Source organism: Magnolia sinica, chromosome 12 (genome assembly GCF_029962835.1).
Source record: "Magnolia sinica isolate HGM2019 chromosome 12, MsV1, whole genome shotgun sequence".
In the NCBI taxonomy this organism is placed as follows: Eukaryota; Viridiplantae; Streptophyta; class Magnoliopsida; order Magnoliales; family Magnoliaceae; genus Magnolia; species Magnolia sinica.
The window spans coordinates 34,624,810-34,648,487 of record NC_080584.1 but is presented as its reverse complement, the minus strand read 5'-3'; the positions used below and the strand labels follow the sequence as shown (position 1 = coordinate 34,648,487).

The window sequence follows — 23,678 nt, the reverse complement described above, 5'->3', positions numbered from 1 at the left end:
CTTCTTCCAAAAGCATCTCATGGGAAGTGTTGTTATGCATTGGAAGATGAACAGTCAGGTAGTTGCAGTAAATGGTTTTGGGTTGCAACTCCAACACTCCCCTTCAAACCAAAATAGATTTCATTCTAAGCATCGATCTAAGTTTCTTAAATGTATCAATTGTCAATGCTTTGGTGAAGATGTTCGCCACTTATTCAGTGGTATGACAGTACTCTAGCTTTACTGATTTCTGCTTCACTTGATCTCTCTGGAAATGATACCTTGTGTCAATGTGCTTGCTTCTTCCATGCTGCACTGGATTTTTGGCTAGCTCAATTGGCGACTTGTTATCCATGTATATGACAGTGCATTCATTCTACGAATGCTTCAACTCCTTTAGCATATTCCTTAGCCATATCGTCTCACATACAGTGGACGAAGCTGCTACATACTCGGCTTCACATGTGAATGCTGTCGATCCAAGATAGAAATCATAGCCTATGGTACTCTTTCTTTCATCTTGGTCACTACCCCAATCACCATTAGAATATTCATATAGAATCACCTCATCATCGTATGGATAAAATAGACCGAATTCAATAGTCCTTTTGATATACCTCAGAATTCTTTTCACAGCTAGCCTATGTGACTCTTTTGATGCTTCCATATACTGGCTTAGAAGCCCACACTACAAGAAATCCCACTTTTAGCGATGAAAATTTTCATTGCTAAAATCCAAATTTTCATAGCTAAAGAGTTTTAGTGACGAAAATTTTCGTCGCTAAATTCGTTGCTAAAAGACCGAAGCAGAAGGGTTTTATCGACGAAAAATTTGAATCGTCGCCAAAGGCAAGATTTTTAGCGACAAAAAATTTTCGTCGCTAAAAAAACTTTACAAGACTTTTAGCAGCGAAAATATTTGCTGCTAAAAATATTCGCTCCACTTTTAGCAACGAAAATATTCGTCGTTAAAAAAACTTCACAAGACTTAGTAGCGAAAATATTCGCTGCTAAAAAATATTCGTTCCACTTTTAGCGATGAAAATATTCGTTGCTAAAAAAACTTTACAAGACTTTTAGCAGCGAAAATTTTCGCTGCTAAAAATATTTGGTACACTTTTAGCGAAGAAAATAATCGTTGCTAAAAAAAACTTCACAAGACTTTTAGCAGCGAAAATTTTCGCTGCTAAAAATATTTGCTCCACTTATATCGACGAAAATATTCGTCCTTAAAAAACTTCACAAGACTTTTAGCAACGAAAATTTTCGCGGCTGAAAATATTTGCTCCACTTTTAGCGACGAAAATATTTGTCGCTAAAAAACTTCACAAGACTTTTAGCAGCGAAAATATTCCTTGCTAAAAATATTCGCTCCACTTTTAGCGACGAAAATATTCGTCGCTAAAAAAACTTCACAAGACTTTTAGCAGCGAAAATTTTCACTGCTGAAAATATTTATTCTAAAAACTCGACATGACTTTTAGCAGCGAAAATTTTTGTCGCTAGAAAATGCGTGAAAACTTTTACCTACGAAAATTTTCATAGGTAAAAGTCTCTTTTCAAAAAAAAAATATATATTCTAGCACAAAATTCCTGATATACACCTGTTAACAATATATTTCATCATATTCATCCTGATATACACCTGTTATATAATATATTTCATCATATTCACATTCACATCCATCCAAACATAAACTACATTCATCCAAACACAAACAATCTTATCCATATCACATTCATTCATACATAAATACATATAAACTTAACATCATAAATAAATATACAAAAAATCATAAAGATGAAGGCGGAGGTTGTGAGGCATCTGTGGGTAAGCGTGCAGCGAGAGCCTAAAATATTTCTGTCATCCGTCGCTCATGCTCCACCTGCATCTCCTCCATCCTCCTCTCTTGCTCCTCCCTCTGCCTCGCCAGCTGATCCTCTATCCTCCTGTCCTGCTCCTCCCTTTGGCTCGCTAGCTCCTCCTCCATCCTCCTCTCCTGCTCCTTCCTCTGCCGATTGAGCTGATCTCTGATGTCATCGACGACGACCCGTAGCTGCTGAACCTCTCTCTCTACGGTATCAGCTCGGCGTATGGCGCTGTCGCCAACGATGGATTGGCTGGAAGCAGCTCTAGTGGGTGCCATGAGCTTGGCACCATGGCCATGCCCACTCACATATCCAGAACGGGTGCCAAGCACCTGACTCAGTATCTCTGGCTCACTTCACTAAGTACCATCGAGAGTGGGCTGACTGCGTAAGGTGTCCATCTCATCCTGTAATGAAAACATATGCATTTTTATAATAAATGACATTATTATAATTTAATGCAATTAAATTTTACAATGTAAGGATTTTTATCCAAATCTCGCTGGCTATAGGATGTACCCAAGATTCCGTCACCTGCCAATAGTGAGTCCCTCTGTAGAAGTCTACTGGTCTGGGCTCCTGGCCAGTTACGAAATCTCGCTACGCAATCGAAAAGGCAATAGAGTTAATATAATGCATGGAAAGAATATATAAACGTGATAATTACTAGTACTTTCATACCATGTCGTGATGAAGTCGTACAAATGACTTTGAACCAGCTACGTGGTTCACTTCTAACTTTCCTCTATTGCTATAATTTATTTTGCTCCTCTTCTGAACACATTATTCATAATACATTGTTATTAATTACAAATTTAATTATTACGTTAAGATATCATAAATATATAAATATTACCTGAAAAGAATCAGACGAAAACCTATCGCAGAGTATCCACCAGTCCTCATCGGTCATGTGCGATGGTGCGAACTATACGACCTCCTTGTGGCTCGTGCATTGCTTATACTGCCGGTGTAACTTACCGCGATAATCCTTGAACCGCTCCTTCATCATGTCATCGACGGCATGGGAGATGTGCGGGACACTCAAATCCAAGTCAAATTTATCCTGCAGTTTCGAAAATAATAGATTAAGGCAATAAACTTATTAAGAAAATAACTTAACCATAAATAAACTTTTATAAAATAAATTTTAATTTACTAAAATTTACTTGAAGGCACTAACAGATGAGCTGTCGCACATCATCTGTCACGTCTCCCCAACGGGGGGTGGTGGGGGATTAGAGATCGGCATAAGACACCAACCTCCGATGTAAACAACATGGCATTGTTCCCAACAGGTCTAATGTAGTCCTGTGGGAACTCTACCATCACCCTACCCTCATGCGTTAGTCACTCTAAAAGTAACCCACGCGTGGGTCCACGTCCTCGTCGGCTGGTCGACGACGCTGTTGCAAAAGAAATATGTAAGTCTAAACATAAATAGAAATCATTAAAAGAAATATATGTCTAGACTTACATGCAGTGCCCGATGTATGCATGACTGATGGATCAGACACCTGCGATGTAACATGTGACTGCGATGCTGGCTCTGTCGCATTATGAGTAGAAGGGATAGATCTAGTGCACGAACAATGTGCTCTCCCACCTAGTGCCATCACTGAATAAGTGCAAGTTACGAACTTATAAATTTAAACAATGTTAATACAAGTGGAATATACTAAAATATTATACAAGTGGTGTTGACGGTACAATGCATTTGTGCTTATGCTTAGAGAGATGATTAAAATATGATTAGACCATTACACTATAATGCAAGCAGAATATAATAAAACTGTAAACTTTAATCTATAACCATTGAAAATTTCATTACACATTGTCATTCTATATTAAATACACATATTTCGTTGTAATACGAAACAACTTTGAGGTAAATTATCTAAAGTACTCCCTGTGTAAGCTATCGTATGCTTCAGAAGCATATATCATGTTGTGTGAAGCACTCAACATATTTACAGCTAACATACTAGTCACAAAAGGAGAAATCTGGTCTCTCGGGACTCCATTTAGAGGTGCAAGTGACAGAGTCGCAACTTCTATATCTCATTTCCCGTGGCTATATATCTCCATCAGCACTAGAATTTCTTTGAGATGGTATAATCTTTTCTCTGAGTCGTTGTCGATATATTCCACTCTATACTCATCGACCAGACTAAGTATCTCTATGGCCCTACCAGAAGAAGATAGGACTGAAACGTCCATCTGTAATAGCTAATAAAGTATGTTGCGTGCTTCTTCTACGCTCCAGTTTGAGAAGGACATGATCAGAAATTAACTCAACTGCAAATGTGGATTATAAATAAGTCAATAAAAGGAATTAATCATGACCTATAATTTTCACGTATACATGGAATACATAAACTATTTGAATTAAAAAATGACATGTAAATCATGTGTACATTTAATAATCGTCGTCTGTATCACTATCGCGTAGGGCTATTTCTTCTTCACCATCACTATCGCTAATTAGTATTTCCTCATCAATTTCTTCAACGTCGCCATCAACAAAACTGCTATCATCTCTAACGATATCACTTATTATTGAGGCATCAACATGATCTGGTGGTATATCACTCTGTCTAATTACACCAAATCAATATCAACACTTGAATCAGTCCCTGTATCCCTAGATAGCATGTCTTCTTGATATGCTTGTTCAACCCTAGACGTGTCATTTCCCCTGTCCTCGCTATCTTCAACTTTTGGTAGAGGAACATCAAATACGTTCCTGGGCTTTATTTTTTGCACCACGTGCCAAGAGCCACCTAACTTGGTGTCTACAAGGTAAAATATTTATTTGGCTTAGCTGGCGAGGACAAATGGGTCGTCCTTAAACGACTTCTAAGATAAATTTACTCTCGTAAAGTAGTTGTCAATCTGTATTCCCAACTTCTTATTTCCAATGTCCCACCAATCACATCTAAATAAGTACATCCGCTTTCTCATATAATAACTCAGCTCAATAATATCTGTCAAAATACCATAAAAGTTAATTTCATCCTCCTCATTTTTTCCCTTCATAACCACCCCACTATTTTGTGTAGTCCTATACTTCTCACGTTCTTTGGTGTGGAACCGAATCCCATTTACAATACAACCTGTATATCTAGATACACATCTATCAGGGCCACATGTCAGTGAGTATAGTGCATCAGACGCATCCACAGAGTTGCTCCTGCATAACATCTTCATCTATTATCATATACAGAATATAATTGTTTAGGAATTTTCTTATGTTGAAATAATGTGCAATACAATGAAAATTCTAAGTGTTGTGAAATACAATCTGAAATCTTACACGTTTGGAGAACTATTTTGGAAACTAATCCTGATGCATTCGATCATAATTTGTGGGGAATTTAGACTTCATCTCGTCTATGTGTTCGCTATACATAAATGACACGTCATCAGCAAGAAACATTAAGATCATCGTATGTAGAGAAAATAACAATCGAGGGAAGATTTACTCCAAGTATGACTCAATTTCTTCATAATTATACAACACATACCACTGTACCTTTACTAGATCCCCATGGTCCATATCCTGAAATGTCGGGGATCCTAAAGGACGAACGTTATGTGCAAATACAGATATGAGTCCTTGTTCATGCTTATGCCCTTCATCAGCATTCCGATCTTCTCGGTTGAATTTAGTCTCTATGTCATGAAGATACATGGAGCAAAATGTAAGGCACTCATTATCAATGTACGCTTCAGCTATCAACCCCTCTGATCGTGTCTTATTCCTCACAAATTTTTTGAGTGTGTGAAGGTATCTGTACATAAAACCACTATGTTATACGTATGAAAACATGGATATATGTAGTTTATGGACTGAATAAAAAATTTAATAGGTTCTACACCTTTCGATTGGATACATCTAACGATATTGTACTGGGCCTACAAGCTTCGCCTCGTGCGGTAAGTGAATCACTAAGTGTACCATGATATCGAAAAATGCAGGAAAAAATATTCTTTCAAGTTTGCAAAGGATTATGGCAATGTCTCTCTCCAGTTATTTAATAACATCTACATTCAACGATTTTGAATACAAATCCTTAAAGAATATCCCCAACTCAATCAACGCCGCACTGATATCCTTGCTCAGGAATCCACGAATTGCAACCGGCAGTAGGCGTTACAGAAGGACATGACAATCAAGACTTTTCATTCTTGTTACCTTACAGTCCGTAACGTTTACGAGTCGCGATATGTTTAAAGCATACCCATCGAAAAACTTCACCAATCTCAACCATTCACATAAACACTCTCTCTAGTTTTATCAATGTGTAACAGGCTGCTGGTATAGTATATGAATTTTCATATGGTTACAAGTGCAACTCTTTCATTAAACTCATTTCTTATAGATCCAATCGAGCCTTGAAACTGTCTTTTGTTTTTTTCTCTATGTTCATCAATGTTTTGCAGACATTGTCACATATATTTTTCTCAATATGCATGACATCTAAGTTGTGTCGTAATTTCAGATCACTCCAATAGGGCAACTCAAAAAAGATGCTCTTCTTCCTCCAGTTATAGTCCAATACTGTACGTTTCCTCTTCTTCAAGTGCGATGCCTTACCAAATCTAACTTCTCTAATGTTACTCAGTTGTTGCATCACATCTTCTCCAGATAGCTCTTTCAGGGGTGGCCTTTGATCTTGTTTGCCATCAAAGATCATTGTCTTCCTACACCAACTATGATCGCTCGGAAGGAAGCGACGATGGCCCATATAACACGTTTTTCTACCATGCTTCAATAACAATGAACAAGTATCAATACCACATGTAGGAAAAGCCAACTTGCCCTTTGTGCTCCACCCAGACAAATTTCTATATGCAGGAAAGTCATTTATTGTCCATAAGACTGCTGCATGCAATCGAAATGTCTATCCTGCAAATGTGTCATACGTTTGTACACCTTAACTCCACAACTCATTTAACTTATCTACTAACGGTCACAAATATACATCAATGTCATTCCTAGGTAACTTGGGTCTAGGAATAAGCAATGACATCATGAAAAATGACTCCTTTATACACAACCAAGGAGGTAAATTGTAGGACATATGTACCACTGGCCACATACTGTACGAGCTACTTATATTACCAAATGGATTAAAACCATCACTTACAAGACCTAGTCGAACATTGTGAGAATCCTCTGCAAACCAGTCATGTTGCTTGTCAAAATTTTGTCAGGCTTCAAAGTTCGCAGGGTGTCTCATTGTACTATCATCATGAACGCGTTTCTCCTTATGCCACCTCATATCTTCAGCCGTCTTACGAGACATAAACAATCTTTACAATCTGGGTTTCAATGGAAAGTACCTTAACACCTTTTGTGAGATTTTCTTACCCCTGGCTTTGTCATACTTCCACCTAGACTCTCCACATTTTAGACACTCTTCAGCCTTATCATGATCTTTTCGATATAATAAACAATTATTTATACATGTATATATGAGTTCATAACCAAGGCCTAAGTCTCGCATCAAGAATTTTACCTCATAATGAGACTTAGACAATGTCTCACCGTCCAGTAATGCTTCTTTCAACAACTCAAGCAACATGTCAAATGATTTGTTACTCCAACGATTTAGTCTTCAAATGAAGTAACTTTGTAAAAAAAGCTCAACTTGAAGAAGTTCTCACGCCCCGGATAAAGTGGACGTTGCGCATCCCTCAACACCCTACTGAACTATTCTGATTCGACATCACCCATTGGAGGAATATCTTCGCTACTGCTTATCACTGCAAAATCAGTATCCGCAGCTATTCCCCTGAACACATCTCCTATGATATCTTGCATTTCGTCAACATCTTCATCCTCGTCATCCGGCACAATTGGCTCAACAAGGATTTCAATGGGCTCAACTCTATGGGTCATATCTTCACCATGATAGATCCACCAAGTGTAACCTTTGTCAATCCCAACTATGAACAAATTGTCCTCCACTTTGTCTAAAGTCTTATATATCATGTTCTTGCATTTTCGACATTGACACCTAATCTTATTCCTTGAATCTGCCTGATTTTGTGAAAATTCCATGAACTCTTGAACCCCTTGTTTATACTCTGGACCAAACCTATTCTTAGCTCGCATCCAACTCTTATCCATGTCTACAATGAAAAGACTAAAGTCAGTTTACGAAAATAGCTTTAAGATTAGGCTAGGTTATAGGTTTAGGTTATAGGTTATAGGTTATATGTTTAGGATTTGAGAATAGGTTTAGGTTTAGGTTATAAGTTTAGGTTATAGGTTAAGGTTTACATTATAAGTTTAGGTTAAGGTTATAAGTTTAGGTTAAGGTTGTAAGTATAGGTTATAGGTTATAGGTTATAGGTTAAGGTTTAGGTTTAGGTTTTAGGTTTAGGTAATAAGTGTAGGTTGTAGGTTTAGGGAAAGGTTAGGTTTAGGTTATAGGTTTAGGGATTTGAGAATAGTTTTAGTTTATAAGTAGAGGTTTAGGTTGGGTTATCGGTTAAGGTTTAGGGATTTGAGTTTAGGTTAAGGTTTAGGTTTAGTTTATAAGTATAGGTTTTGGGATTTGAGAATAGGTTTAGGTTAGAAGTATAGGTTTAGGTTGGGTTGTAGGTTAAGGTTTAGGGATTTGAGTTTAGGTTAAGGTTTAGGTTTAGGTTAAGGTTATAAGTATAGGTTTTGGTATTTGAGAATAGGTTTAGGTTATAAGTATAGGTTTAGGTTAAGGTCTAGGTTTAGGTTAAGGTTATAGGTTAAGGTTTAGGTTTAGGTTATAGGTTTAGGTTTAGGTTATCGGTTAAGGTTTAGGTTTAGGTTATAGGTATAGGTTATGGTTATAGGTTATGAGTATAGGTTATAGGTTAAGGTTAAGGTCTAGGTTTAGGTTATAAGTATATGTTTTGGGATTTGAGAATAGCTTTAGGTTATAAATATAGGTTTAGGTTGGGTTATAGGTTAAGGTTTAGGGATTTGAGTTTAGGTTAAGGTTTAGTTTTAGGTTAAGGTTAAAAGTATAGGTTTTGGGATTTGATAATAGGTTTAGGTTATAAGTATAGGTTTTGAAATTTGAGAATAAGTTTAGGTTATAAATATAGGTTTAAATTGGGTTATAGGTTAAGGTTTAGGGATTTGAGTTTAGGTTAAGGTTAAGGTTTAAGTTAAGCTTGTAAGTATATGTTTTGGAATTTGAGAATAGGTTTAGGTTATAAGTATAGGTTTGGGTTGGGTTATAGGTTAAGGTTTAGGGATTTGAGTTTAAGTTTAAGTTAAGGTTGTAAGTTTAGGTTAAGGTTATAAGTATATGTTATAGGTTAAGGTTAAGGTCTAGGTTTAGGTTATAAGTTTTGGGATTTGAGAATAGGTTTAGGTTAAGGTTATAAGTATAGGTTTAGGTTATAGGTTAAGGTTTAGATTTAGGTTGTAGGTAAAGGTTTAGGTTATAGGTTAAGGTTTAGGTTTAGGTTATAGGTATAGGTTAAGGTTATAGGTTATAAGTATAGGTTATGGGTTAAGGTTAAGGTCTAGGTTTAGGTTATAAGTATAGGTTTTGGGATTTGAGAATAGGTTTAGGTTATAACTGTAAGTTTAGGTTGGGTTATAGGTTAAGCTTTAGGGATTTGAGTTTAGGTTAAGGTTTAGGTTTAGGTTAAGGTTATAAGTATAGGTTTTGGGATTTGAGAATAAGTTTAGGTTATAAGTATAGGTTTAGGTTGGGTTATAGGTTAAGGTTTAGGGATTTGAGTTTAGGTTAGGGTTTAAGTTTAGGTTAAGCTTGTAAGTATAGGTTTTGGGATTTGAGAATAGGTTTAGGTTATAAGTATAGGTTTAGGCTGGTTTATATGTTAAGGTTTAGGGATTTGAGTTTAGGTTAAGGTTTAGGTTTAGGTTAAGGTTGTAAGTTTAGGTTAAGGTCTAGGTTTAGGTTATAAGTATAAGTTTTGGAATTTGAGAATAGGTTTAGGTTAAGGTTATAAGTATAAGTTTAGGTTATAGGTTAAGGTTTAGGTCTAGGTTTATGTTATAGGTTATAGGTTATAGGTTTAGATTTAGGTTTAGGTTTAGGTTTAGGTTTAGGTTTAGGTTTAGGTTATGGGTTTTGGGATTTGAGAATAGGTTTAGGTTATAAGTATAGGTTTAGGTTGGGTTATAGGTTAAGGTTTAGGGATTTGAGTTTAGGTTAAGGTTTAAGTTTAGGTTATAAGTATAGGTTTTGGGATTTGAGAATAGGTTTAGGTTATAAGTATAGGTTTAGGTTTATAAGTTAAGGTTTAGGGATTTGAGTTTAGGATAAGGTTTAGGTTTAGGTTATAAGTATAGGTTTTGGGATTTGAGAATAGGTTTAGGTTATAAGTATAGGTTTAGGTTGGGTTATAGGTTAAGGTTTAGGGATTTGAGTTTAGGTTAAGGTTTAGGTTTAGGTTAAGGTTGTAAGTTTAGGTTAAGGTTATAAGTATAGGTTATAGGTTAAGGTTAAGGTCTAGGTTTAGGTTATAAGTATAAGTTTTGGGATTTGAGAATAGGTTTAGGTTAAGGTTATAAGTATAGGTTTAGGTTATAGGTTAAGGTTTAGGTTTAGGTTATAGGTATAGGTTTAGGTTATAGGTTATAGGTTATAGGTTTAGGTTTAGGTTTAGGTTATAAGTATAGGTTTTGGGATTTGAGAATAGGTTTAGGTTGGGTTATAGGTTAAGGTTTAGGGATTTGAGTTTAGGTTAAGGTTTAGGTTTAGGTTAAGGTTGTAAGTTTAGGTTAAGGTTATAAGTATAGGTTATAGGTTAAGGTTAAGGTCTAGGTTTAGGTTATAAGTTTTGGGATTTGAGAATAGGTTTAGGTTATGGTTATAGGTTTAGGTTTAGGTTAAGGTTTGGGTTATAGGTTATAGGTTATAAGTATAGGTTTAGGTTTAGGTTATAGGTCTTGCTTTAGGTTATAAGTATAGGTTTAAGTTGGGTTATAGGTTAAGGTTTAGGTTTAGGTTATAGGTTTAGGTTATAGGTTTAGGGATTTGAGAATAGGTTTAGGTTATAGGTTTTGGTTTAGGTTTAGGTTAAGGTTTAGGTTTAGGTTATAGGTTTTGCTTTAGGTTATTGGTTAAAGGTTTAGGTTAGGGTTTAGGTTTAGGTTAAGGTTTGGGTTATAGGTTATAGGTTATAAGTATAGGTTTAGGTTTAGGTTATAGGTCTAGGTTTAGGTTACATGTATAGGTTTAAGTTGGGTTATAGGTTAAGATTTAGGTTTAGGTAATAGGTTTTGGTTTTGGTTTAGGTTATAGGTTTAGGTTAAGGTTTTGGTTTAGGTTATAGGTTTTGGTTTAGGTTATAGGTTAAAGGTTTGGGTTAATATTTAGGTTTAGGTTAAGGTTTAGGTTATAGGTTATAGGTTATAAGTATAGGTTTAGGTTTAGGTTATAGGTCTAGGTTTAGGTTATAAGTATAGGTTTTGGGATTTGAGAATAGATTTAGGTTAGGTTATAAGTATAGATTATAGGTTAAGGTTTAGGTTTATGAAATCGGGATCGGGTTTAGGTTTAGGTTTAGGTTATAGGTTATAGGTTATAGGTTTAGGTTATAAGTTAAGGATTGGGTAATAGGTTAAGGTTTAGGTTATAGTTTTAGGTTATAAGTATAGTTTTAGGGATTTGAGAATAGGTTTATGTTGAGGTTGTAAGTTTAGGTTAAGGTTATAAGTATAGGTTATAGGTTAAGTTTTATGTTTATGAAATCAGGTTCGGGTTCGGGATCAGGTTTAGGTTATAGGTTAGGATTTAGGTTAAGGGTGTGGTTCCTACAAATACGATATAAACAAGACCTGTCTTAATGGTCAAGCTCCTCCAATGTTATCTATAGGAAATGGACAGCTTCATCATGGTCATAACAGCGGTTCCCACCTTCCAGGGAACCTTCACATCTGGATAGATCTGTCGCACATCCGGGTCTGCTCCATTAATTTCGAGCAATTACATAAACACTGCCTATCCAAATGGCCAAGCCCCTCCAATGCTATCCATAGAAAATTGACAGCTTCATCATGGTCATAACAGCGGTTCCCACCTTCCGGGGAACCCGCTCATCCGGATAGCTTCGACGCACATCCGGGTCTGCTCTATTAATTTTGAGAAATTACATAAACACGGCCTGTCCAAATGGCCAGGCCCCTCCAATACTATTCATAGGAAATGGACAGCTTCATCATGGTCATAACAGCAGTTCCCACCTTCCTAGGACCCCCGCTCATCCAGATAGGTTCGACGCACATCCGGGTCTGCTCCATTAATTTCGAGCAATTACATAAACACGGCTTGTCCAAATGGCCAGGCCCCTCCAATGCTATCCATAAGAAATGGACAGCTTCATCATGGTCATAATAGCGGTTCCCACCTTCCAGGGACCCCCGCTCATCCGGATAGCTTCAACGCACATCCAGATCTGCTCCATTAATTTTGAATAAATATATAACCTGTCTAAAAGGGCAAGCCACTCCAATATTGTCCATAGGAAATGGACAGCTTCATTATGGTCATCATAGCGGTTCCCACCTTCCACGGACCCCCGCTCAACATCCGAATAGCTTCGACGCACATCCGAGTTTGCTCCATCAATTCTAAGCTAATACAATTAAACCCTAAATTAGTTACTCATCTAAGGTTGGATAGATTGTAATACTTTTATATTTTCATTTAAACGTCCACCCCAAAAATTCGGCAGCATCTCCCCATGCTTCTCCAGATAGGTTGATCTTACGTTACATTCCGACGTCAAATATCTAAAACAATGTAAAGATATTTAGCATTGGATACGGAACAGAAGAAACATATCCAAAGAGGTAAGAGGAGATGGATCGCGGATCAGGCATGAACATTTAAATAGATTATATGAAAGCATACTATCCATCTAACCTTGGACTGTCCAAAATGGGACAATTTGAGCGATTTCTATGCTACCAAAAACACACCATATCTATGTATGGCCCCATAGAAATCCTCAAGCGAGTAACTAATTATCTAACTTTGTAATCTATAAATTACAAGTCACAACTATAAATTAGGTTAACATAATAATAATTTAAGACAAAAAATGTAATATACAAGCTCATTAAGGTTTGCAAGGGCAATTATAGGCAACAGAAGACAATGGAACAATATAAGCTGCATTAGTAACAGAGGGACATGGATGAAGCGAATATCAGCTTGATTGCCTACTGCTTAAAACTGCTTGACGTGATCAAGCTAAAATTTATATTTTTCCCTTCATTCACTTCTATGTGACCTTATCAATAGGTTGGATGGAAAATAAACTTAACAATAGGCTTTAGAACGGGTGATCTTATATATATATATATATATATATATATATATATATATATATATATATATATATATATATATATATATATATATATATAACTTACATAAATGTTTCAACATACGAGTTTCATTCTACTGTTTCATGTGGTGTAGCCCAGCTAAGTTTAGAATCTACTTCACTTTTAGCTTACATTTAAGCGGGTGAAACTGATGGACAGAATAGATGTTGCACAAACATTCATGTGGACCCCACAAAGAATATACTAACACATGTTACAGGGGAACTTCACGTACTTTGTCATTAGGACGTGAATTTCCAACCCTTTTTAATGGCACGCAGATTGCCTGCAACATAAAGTTAGGTGAGGGCTACTTTGAATATTTTTTAAAAATCCACTGTCCATCCATTTTGCCAAATCAGTTTACATGTCAGCTGTAACTAGGATTAGTCACCTCCACTTGAGAAACAGTTAAAAACTCACATGGTAGTTTACCTCTTCATTGTGGTGAATAATGGATATACAGTTCTAGAGAGGTCTTGGGGTACTGTTGTGAAATAGTGAGGGTACTGTTGTGAAATAGTGAGGGTTTCCATGGGACAACTAGCTTTGTCTACTTTATTCTATTGTCTTGTCTACTTTATTGTCTTTATGTCTGATGCGGTTGTTTCTCTTTATGTGGGGCTATCCATTGCTTGTCTATTGTTCCTAGGTATCAGTACTTTCATTCATCTTCATGTTAACAAATCTAATCCATGAGAGGTTACATAGATGGAGGATCCACTGAAAAAGAGAGGGATGTCTTCTAAATTGATCAGCTACTGGCCTATGGTTTCCACAGGGAAAAAACACCCAACAAAAAAAAAAGAGTTAAGGAGGAACACCTTCAAAGCTTTTGCTTTTCTTTGAAACATTAGGAGGGATTTTTCATAGCAAGGATCTATGAAATTCATGGATTTAATCTCACTTATTTGTTTTCCTTGGTGATTTGCCTAATCTATTCTGATGTAAATCCATGGATTGGGTCAAATCCAAACACTCTCCAAAACTAAAAGACTTGGTTGAATGACTTCCAGAATTGATAAAAGCTTTACTTTGTAATAAATGCTCTAACATTGTAATAAATGCTATCAAAATTCATGGATTATTAACTGAGATTATAAAATGGTGGGCTTTTGTTTTTGCCAAATCCAACTCCGATGCAAATCCACGAATTTGGTATGTTTGTAATTTACCAAATTCATATTCTACTTTCCTAATCCCAAATAGGGCCTTAAATAATTTAGGTGTCAGGTTGTTCTAAGTTTCAAAGTTAAATCTCACAACTGAAATCAAGATTCTGAATTATTGCCAAATAGCAAAATTTAGACTGATTAAGATTGGGATTCAACACGAATTTATTCTTCTACATATACCAAAACATTGTGGCCTCACTACAAGAAAGAGGGTTTTTAGCGACGAAATAAATTTTTGTCGCCAAAAGTTAACTTTTAGCAACAAAACTTTTAGCAATGAATATTTTCACAGTTAAAAATCGTGGATGAAACTTTTAGCGGCGAAAATTTTCATCGCTAAAGGGTATAAACAATTTTTTTAAAAAAAATTCAAATGGATTACTTTTAGCTACGAACATTTTCGTAGCTAAAAACCCTGGATGAGACTTTTAGCGACGAATATTGTCGTGCCAAAGGCAACAAACAGATTTTTAAAAACTTGGAATGGATTACTTTTAGCTATGAAAATTTTCGTAGCTAAAAATCAGGGATGAGACTTTCGTCGACGAAAATTTTCGTCACCAAAGGCTGCAAACAATTTCTGTACTTACTTGAATCGCTTACTTTTAGCTACAAAAATTTTCGTAGCTAAAAATCCTGGATGAGACTTTTAGCAACGAATATTTTCGTCGCCAAAGGCTGCAAACAAAATTTCAAAATATTGGTATGGCTTACTTTTAGCTACGAACATTTTCGTAGCTAAAAATCCTAGATGAGACTTTTAGCGACGAATATTTTCGTTGCCAAAGACTGCAAACAAAGTTTTAAAATATTGGTATGGATTACTTTTAGCTACAAACAGTTTCGTAGCTAAAATTCCTGGATGAGACTTTTAGCGACGAGTATTTTCATCGCTAAAGGCTGCAAAGAAATTTTTAAAAATTTGGAAGGGATTACTTTTAGTTACGAAAATTTTCGTAGCTAAAAATCCTGGATGAGACTTTTATCGACGAAAAATTTTCGTACCTAAAAATCCTGGATAAGACTTTTAGCGACGAATATTTTCGTCGCCAATGGCTTTAGGAATCTAAATGTAATGGAATACAATTAGCTACGAAAGGATAGGACTTTTAGTGACGAACATATGTGTCTCTAAAAAACACTTTTACCTACGAAATATTTCGCAGGTAAAAGTCTCATTTTTTTAAAAAAATATTCCAGCTCAAATTTTCTCATATACACCTGTTAGAATATAATTCATCATATTCTTCCCGATATATGCCTATTATATAATATATTTCATCATATTCACATTCACATCCATCTAAACCCAAACTACGTAAATTCATCCAGACATAAACTACATTCATCCAAACATAATCTGCATCCATCCAAACATAAACAATCTTATGGAAAAAACCAAATGAAAAGAGAGAGAACATATGAGAGGTGATCCAGACAAATGAAAAGAAAAACAACCTTAACCTAAACCTAAACCTATAACCTACACTTATAGGTTTAGGTTTAGGTATTAGGTTTAGATTAAGGTTAGGTTATAGGTTATAAGTTTAGGTTATAGGTTATGGGTTATAGGTTATAGGTTAAGGTTTAGGTTATAGGTTTTGGTTTAAGTTAAGGTTATAGGTTTAGGTTTAGGTTTAGGTTAAGGTTTAGGTTTAGATTTAGGTTATAGGTTATACCTTTAGGGAATTGAGAATAAGTTAAGGTTTAGGTTTAAGAAATCAGGTTCTGGTTCGGGTTCGGTATCGGGTTTAGGTTTCGGTTTTCAAGTTTAGGTTTAAGTTTAGGTTTAGGTTAGGGAGTTGAGGTTAGGATTAGGTGTAGGTTTAGGTTTAGGGATTTGAGATTACATTTAGGTTTTAGGTTTAGGTTATAAGTTTAGGTTTAGGTTATAAGTGTAGGTTATAGGTTTAGGTTTAAGTTAGGTTATAGGTTAAGGTTTAGGGAATTGAGAATAGGTTAAGGTTTATGTTTAGGAGATCGGGTTCGGGTTCAGGTTTAGGTTTGGGGTTTCAAGTTTAGGTTTAGGTTAAGGAGTTGAGATTAGAATTAGGTGCAAGTATAGGTTTAGGGATTTGAGAATACATTTAGGTTATAGGTTTAGGTTTAGGTTATAAGTGTTAGTTACAGGTTTAGGTTTAAGTTAGGTTATAGGTTATAGCTTTAGGGAATTGAGAATAGGTTAAGATCTAGGTTTAGGAATTCGGGTTCGGGTTTAGAATCGGGTTTAGGTTTGGGTTTTCAAGTTTAGGTTTAGGTTAAGGAGTTAAGATTAGGATTATGTGTAGGTTTAGGTTTAGGGATTTGAGAATACATTTAGGTTTTAGGTTATAAGTGTAGGTTATAGGTTTAGGTTTAAGTTAGGTTATAGGTTAAGGTTTAGGGAATTGAGAATACGTTAAGGTTTAGGTTTAGGGATTTGAGAATACATTTAGGTTTTAGGTTTTAGGTTTAGGTTTAGGTTATAGGTTATAGGTTATAGCTTTAGGGAATTGAGAATAGGTTAAGGTTTAGGTTTAGGTTAAGGTTATAGGTTTTGGTTTAGGTTAAGGTTATAGGTTTTGTTTTAGGTTTAGGTTTAGGATTTAGGTTTAGGTTAAGGTTATAGGTTTAGGCTATAGGTTTTGGTTTAGGTTAAGGTTATAGGTTTTGGTTTTGGTTTAGGTTTAGGTTTTAGGTTTAGGTTAAGGTTATAGGTTTAAGTTATAGGTTTAGGTTTAGGTTAGGTTTAGGTTTAGGTTATAGGTTATAGGTTATAGGTTGTAGCTTTAAGGAATTGAGAATAGGTTAAGGTTTAGGTTTAGGACATTAGGTTGGGGTTCGGGATCGGGTTTAGGTTTGGGTTTTCAAGTTTAGGTTTAGGTTTAGGTTTAGGTTAGGGAGCTGAGATTAGGATTAGGTGTAGGTTTACGTTTAGGGATTTGAGAATATATTTAGGTTTTAGGTTTTGGTTTAGGTTTTAGTTTATAGGTTTAGGTTATAGGTTTAGGTTTAGGTTTTAGGTTTATGTTAAGGTTAGGTTATAGGTTATAAATTTAGGTTACAGGTTATAGGTTTTAGGTTAAGGTTTAGGTTATAGGTTTTGGTTTAGGTTAAGGTTATAGGTTTTGCTTTAGGTTTAGGTTTAGGTTTTAGGTTTAGGTTAAGGTTATAGGTTTAGGTTAGGTTTAGGTTTAGGTTTAGGTTATAGGTTATAGCTTTAGGGAATTGAGAATAGGTCAAGTTTGGGTTTAGGAAATCGGGTTCGGGTTCGGGTTCGGGATTGGGTTTAGGTTTGGGTTTTCAAGTTTAGGTTTAGGCTAGGGAGTTGAGATTAGGATTAGGTGTAGGTTTAAGTTTAGGGATTTGAGAATACATTTAGGTTTTAGGTTCTAGTTTATAGGTTTACGTTATAGGTTTAAGTTTAGGTTTTAGGTTTTAGGTTTTAGGTTTTAGGTTTAGGTTAAGGTTTAGGTTTTAGGTTTAGGTTTAGGTTTAGGTTTAGGTTATAGGTTTGGGTTTAGGTTTAGGTTAAGGTTTAGGTTATAGGTTTTAGTTAAGGTTTATGTTTAGGTTTAGGTTATAGGTTATTGGTTATAGCTTTAGGGAATTGAGAATAGGTTAAGGTTTAGGTTTATGAAATCAGGTTCGGCTTCAGGATCGGGTTTAGGTTAGAGTTTTCAAGTTTAGGTTTAGGTTTAGGTTAGGGAGTTAAGATTAGGATTAGGTGTAGGTTAGGTTTAGGGATTTGAGAATACATTTAGGTTTTATGTTTAGGTTTAGGTTTAGGTTTTAGTTTATAAGTTTAGGTTATAGGTTTAGGTTTTGGTCTTAGGTTTAGGTTATGGGTTATAGGTTATGGGTTAAGGTTTAGGTTATAGGTTTTAGTTTAGGTTAAGGTTATAGGTTTTGGTTTAGGTTTAGGTTTTGGTTTTAGGTTTAGGTTAAGGTTATAGATTTAGATTATAGGTTTTTGTTAGGTTTAGGTTTAGGTTTAGGTTATAGGTTATGGTTATAGGATACAGCTTTAAGGAATTGAGAATAGGTTAAAATTTAGGTTTAGAAAATTGGGTTCGGGTTCGGGATCGGGTTTAGGTTTGGATTTTCAAGTTTAAGTGTAGGTTAAGTAGTTGAGATTATGATTAGGTGTAGGTTTAGGTTTAGGGATTTGAGAATACATTTAGGTTATAGGTTATAAGTGTAGGTTATAGGTTTAGGTTTATGTTAGGTTATAGGTTAAGGTTTAGGGAATTGAGAATAATTTAAGGTTTAGGTTTAGGAAATTGGGTTCAGGTTTGGGTTTAGGTTTGGATTTTCCAGTTTATGTTTAGGCTAAGGAGTTGAGATTAGGATTAGGTGTAGGTTTAGGTTTAGGGATTTGAGAATACATTTAGGTTTTAGGTTTAGGTTTAGGTTTTAGCTTATATGTTTAGTTATAAGTTTAGGTTTAGGTTAAGATTAGGTTATAGGTTATAAGTTTAGGTTATAGGTTATAGGTTATAGGTTAAGGTTTAGGTTATAGGTTTAGGTTATAGGTTTAGGTCGAGTTTAGGTTATAAGTTATAGGTTATAACTTTAGGGAATTGAGAATATGTCAAGGTTTAGGTTTAGCAATTCGGGTTCAGGTTTGGGATCGGGTTTAGGTTTGGGTTTTCAAGTTTAGGTTTAGGTTTAGGTTAGGGAGTTGAGATTAGGATTAGGTGTAGGTTTAAGTTTAGGGATTTGAGAATACATTTAGGTTTTAGGTTTTGGTTTAGGTTTTAGGTTATAGGTTTAGGTTTAGGTTTTAGGTTATAGGTTTAGGTTAAGGTTAGGTCATAGTTTATAGATTATGGTTTAGGTTGTAGGTTAACGTTTAGGTTATAGGTTTTGGTTAAGGTTTATGTTTAGGTTTAGGTTATAGGTTATAGGTTATAGCTTTAGGGAATTGAGAATACGTTAAGGTTTAGGTTTAGGTAATTGGGTTCGTGTTCAGGATCGGGTTTAGGTTAGGGTTTTCAAGTTTAGGTTTATGTTTAGGTTAGGGAGTTGAGATTAGGATTAGGTGTAGGTTTAGGTTTAGGGACTTGAGAAAACATTTAGGTTAGAGGTTTAGATTTAGGTTTAGGTTTTAGTTTATAGGTTTAGTTTATAGGTTTAGGTTTTAGTTTAGGTTTTAGGTTTAAGTTATAAGTTTTGGTTTAGGTTATAGGTTATAGGTTTAGGTTTTAGGTTTTGGTTTAGGTTAAGGTTATAGGTTTTGGTTTAGGTTTAGGTTAAGGATATAGGTTTAAGTTATAGGTTTAGGTTAGGTTTAGGTTTAGGTTATAGTTTATAGGTTATAACTTTAGGGAATTGAGAATAGGTTAAGGTTTAGGTTTAGGTTATATGTTATAGGTTTAGGGATTTGAGAATACATTTAAGTTATTGGTTTAGGTTGAGGTTATAGGTTTAGGTTAAGGTTAGGTTATAGGTTATAAGTTTAGGTTATAGGTTATAGGTTATATGTTAAGGTTTAGGTTGTAGGTTTTAGTTTAAGTTAAGGTTATAGGTTTTGGTTTAGGTTTAGGTTTAGGTTATAAGTTATAAGTTATAGCTTTAGGGAATTGAGAATAGGTTTAGGGTGTGGTTTACGTTAAGGGTGTAGTCCCTGCAAATACAGATATAAACACAGCCTATTCCAATTATCCAGGCCCCTCCAATGTTGTCCGTAGGAAATGGATAGCTTCATTATGGTCATAATATCGGTTCCCACCTTTCATGGACCTCAACTCATCCGGATAGCTCCGATGCACATCCGGGTCTGCTCCATTAATTTCAAACAAATACATAAATACGGCCTGTCCAAATGGCCAGGCCCCTCCAATGCTGTCCATAGGAAATGGATTGCTTCATCTAGGTTATAACAGCGGTTCTCACCTTCCAGGGACCCTCGTTCATCCGGATATACTACCAAAAAAATGAGTAAAGGCTACGGACTATAGAGGTCCTTGGCTACGGCTTTAATCCGTAGCTAAATAGCTACGGATTTAATCCGTAGCTATAGGCTAACACCCACCACCGGACTTTTCTAAATTGATAGTTTCATAAGGGTCACTATGGAGCCCATTGTAATGTATTTATTTTATATAAGCCATCCATCTGTTTTGATATCGTATTTTAGGGTATGAGCCCAAAAATGGAGGTATATTGAAGCCTTAAGTGGACCACATAATATTAAACACTACAAATTATGTACATATTGGTGAAAGTTATTTTGGAGTGGTGTGGTTGACTTGGGCCTTCAATCTGCCTCATTTTTAGTTTCATGTCCTATCCATGGTTACCTAAATGAATGGATTGTGTGGATAAGACACATCCATCATGGTGGCCCCCACGAAGCTCCTGAGATCACCGTCCAAATTATAGCCCAAGCATTGGCTGGAAAGCGGATTGGCTGTTTAGTGTGTTAACGTCACCAAGTTCTATAAGACCCATCATGACGCATGAGTTATCCAAACCGTCTATCCACTTGGTGACCTCGTCGTAAGGCTTGAGACAAAAAATAAGACAGATCAAAAAATTAAGTGGATCACACTGTATAAAGCAATGGAGGATTGAACGCCTGCCATCCAAACCCTTTAGGCGGTCATGGAAATTTTGGATTCAGCCACCTAAGGGCTATCTCTCTCCTCTCCCTCTCACTCCAAAAGGAAAAAGAAAAAAAAAACCTCCCTCTCCCTCTCGCTCTCGCTCTCTCGTGCTCCCCCGCCGTCTCCCTCTCCCTCTTGCTCTCTCATGCTCCCCCGCCATCTCCCTCTCCCTCTCACTCTCTCGTGCTCCCTCTCTCAATCTCGCTGCCACTCAGCTTGTGGACGAAAGGTTTCTTCCTGTTAGGTAAAACAGAGGGTTTCTTCCCATCTCGCTGCCACTCTCCTTGTGGACGGAAGGTTTCTTCCCGTCAGCCCCTCGTCGTCCTTGGTATCTCTCTCTCTCTCTCTCAAATATTCAATGTCCAAACCCTATTCCGTTTTCTTCTATTTGTTTTCTTTCATCTCTCTATTTTTTCTTTTTAATGCCCAATTGGTTGATTCAAATACCATAAAATTTCTTGAGATTTTGTACTGAAATTAGAATGATTAATCATGATATTTGGTGCATTTTCGTCTAATATCTTTGTGCATTTTCTTTTAATATCGTTGTGCATTTCATGAGATTTGTTTTTAATGCTCTTTAGTTTATTCAAAGCCTCATTGAATTTTGAGTTTCGTCTAATATCTTTGTGCATTTTCATTCTATGCCTCGTATTCTGGTGCTGCTTTAATATTACTTTTGCTAATTTCCTTGGGTTATTCCTTGTTGTATGTGGAATTGTACTTAAGGCCCCTATTGTTTGTTTTGGGCCTTTGGTTCTCAGTGGTTGGGATTGCTCTAACAGTGTGAATTTAAATATGCACATTTCCAATGGATTCACCATTTGATGCAGAAACCTGTACATCAGTGCCACAAATGAGGAGTATGGGTTACTTTTTAAACTCTGCATAATTACCATAGGAATGCTAGTGGTAATTGAGCATGCTTGGGTTTTCAGTTCTAGTAAGTGGGATAGTTAGTCCATAATCCATGCCATTAATCTGTTGCTCCCCATTATAGATGGAGATGACCCCAAGATAATTTTGACTCTAGGATATAAAACATCAATGGTCTATATTACCAAACTAGTGGTCCCACTTGTCATAATTAGAAACACCTGTATACAAGTGTGGCCCATGGTTTGGCAAACCTTTGATTTGTGTTTCCTCTCAACATGGTTGGATTGAAACACAAAAATCTTCTTGATAAGACCAATATAACCTTCCATTTGTGGCCATATGCGCCGGCTAGAGGGTAAATAAAATAACAGTCCCCATTTAACTAAGAAAGTGTTTGGGGCATAACTTTTCTATATGATGATATTCATTGTAGAATGAATCGATTCATACTGTAAATTTGAGTCCGTACTCATCTTTTGATTTTTAGGTTGCAAATGGATTATCACCACTACTAAAACTTTATCCAAGCAGAATCTTCCAAAATTACTAGGGAACTGATTTGGTTTTGTTTTGGATTTTTGAGTTTCTAAGTCCAATTCATAATCCAATGCAATCATTCCATTTATGTTTTTTTTAATAAAAAAATTTTAATTTTTTTATTTTTTAAATTTCACAATGATTGATTGCTTTTATATGGCTGGACGTTGAAAAGGGAACTAGTGACCTATAACTGGTTGTAGTTTACCTAACATATAATCTACTTTTACAAGCATTTTCTGCTAGGGTCTAATTGGAAACAAAATTTACGAGGCATGAAAAAATGGGTTGTAGCATACAACTGGTTGAAAATGTAAAGATTTTTCTTTTGTGGATTTCTATCAGGTGATCAACTAGCTATAGGAAAGGAAACCGGTTGCTGTCTGGGAATGGGCACCAACATGTACCTGTCATCAGCTTTGCTAAGACAGAACAAGGATGAGTCAATTGCTGCTTTGCCAATCGATGAGCTGATAGAGAAGGCCGATGGTTTTACTAATGTTTTCCCTGGTATTTGTTCATGGCATCAAGACTGTTCGTTCTTTTCTCTGTGTTCCTTGTGCGTGCGCACACGCACATGTCTAATTCCATACGTGGGTGGGTTTTTGTGTGTGTTCTGTATTTGTTATCCACTATGTCTGACTGAGCATTTATTGAATGTTTAGAATGCAAAATTGAAGGGGACTAATGGTACTACGAAAGAAAGTTCCAAGGTATGATAACAAGTATTTCATTTGCTTCTCTTGTTTTGGCTTATATATTTCTTTAATACCAATAGATCCCAAATAAAATTGTTCTGTTTCAATTCAATAAATTGGTTTAGGTGTTCAGTGTTGCTACTTCTTGATGTTGGTAACAAAGGGATTGTGTTATTTGCAGAACATCAACATTGCCATCATTGTTTGTCTTTGTGGTATTGCAGGTCTGGCAAACAAGAAGACTATGTTGATTCAGCCAGCAGGGAAAGATCTTTCTCTTGTTCTTGCAATGACGAAGACAAATAACCAAAACCGTCCTGTAAATCTGTACCATAGGTCAGTCATGAAGAAGGAATTCCGACAAATGGCAAAGGCTATTGTTAACCAGGTAAAGGATTCTAGAAAACCTTGTTCTATTTTTATTTATTTTTAAATTCCCCCTCACATGGGCATCTATGGCTGATATTGTGCTGTGATGAGCAGTTAACATGTGAGAAGATCTCTTTAGATGGATCTTAATTCATCCATGTTTTTATAGTTAAATTATGGCTGAGTACACAAACGTTGGATGTGTTTGACTCTAATT

At 35.8% G+C, this 23,678-nt stretch overlaps 1 long non-coding RNA gene across 1 annotated transcript; it reads left to right on the top strand.

Annotated features, from left to right (window-relative positions):
• Positions 1–9,418: 9,418 nt before the first annotated feature.
• Positions 9,419–10,584, top strand: LOC131221214 (uncharacterized). Its single transcript, XR_009159105.1, has 4 exons — positions 9,419–9,755; positions 9,965–10,033; positions 10,156–10,307; positions 10,519–10,584. It is a non-coding gene; the product is annotated as an uncharacterized LOC131221214 (long non-coding RNA).
• The last annotated feature ends 13,094 nt before the right edge of the window (positions 10,585–23,678 follow it).